This window comes from Nannospalax galili, unplaced genomic scaffold (assembly GCF_000622305.1).
Source record: "Nannospalax galili isolate Female #2095 unplaced genomic scaffold, S.galili_v1.0 scaffold311, whole genome shotgun sequence".
Classification (NCBI taxonomy): Eukaryota; Metazoa; Chordata; class Mammalia; order Rodentia; family Spalacidae; genus Nannospalax; species Nannospalax galili.
The window spans coordinates 1140462-1140754 of NW_008330298.1; positions in this window are offsets into that span (position 1 = coordinate 1140462).

Consider the following 293-nt stretch of genomic DNA (forward strand, 5'->3'; position numbering starts at 1 on the left):
GATATAATTACTTAAGAGTCCATATGCATGCTAAAGGCTACATAACAAGCAACAATGCCAGATAGGAGATACCTTCTTCTGAGTTGTTGTCCAGGGTGACCAAAGGGACTCCCAAAATGAACAGCAGACCCTAATCTTATCTAAAGGAGTATTGACAATGGAATGTGGCTAGAAGAGGAACAGCTGACCCTCCTAAAACAAAGACCTCTAGATAGGCTGACTAGATTCACCAGAAGGGCAAGTAGTGGGCATTGGCTGGGGTGCCAACAACACAGCAGACAGTAGCAGGGATA